The sequence below is a fragment of the Dipodomys ordii genome, unplaced genomic scaffold, assembly GCF_000151885.1.
Source record: "Dipodomys ordii isolate 6190 unplaced genomic scaffold, Dord_2.0 Scaffold32, whole genome shotgun sequence".
Classification (NCBI taxonomy): Eukaryota; Metazoa; Chordata; class Mammalia; order Rodentia; family Heteromyidae; genus Dipodomys; species Dipodomys ordii.
In genome coordinates, this window is record NW_012267248.1 from 14,215,664 (window position 1) to 14,216,036 (window position 373).

Genomic DNA, 373 nt, shown 5'->3' on the forward strand with positions numbered 1-373 from the left:
TTACTATTCTTATCCTATACAACAAAAAAAGTAAATATTTAGGCGTTGGAGTTTCTCAAGTAGCAAAGCTGATCTGGGAAAGTTAAATATGAAAAATTCAGCTCAAACTTATAGAGAGATTTCTGGCTGATCCATTTGTTTCCATATTAGATTATTCTCATAAAATAAGAAAACATCAAAGGGATGAATATTAAAAGCTTCTTATGTATTAAAATTGGTATTCTCAAAATTTTATCTTAATGTTAACTTAATCATGTCTCTAAAACACACATACACACATATGAAATATTTATGAATTATTTGTATTTATTAAAATTAAATCAATATCTAGAAAGTTGTATTAAGAAGGCTTGATTGAGAATTGCATTTTTTT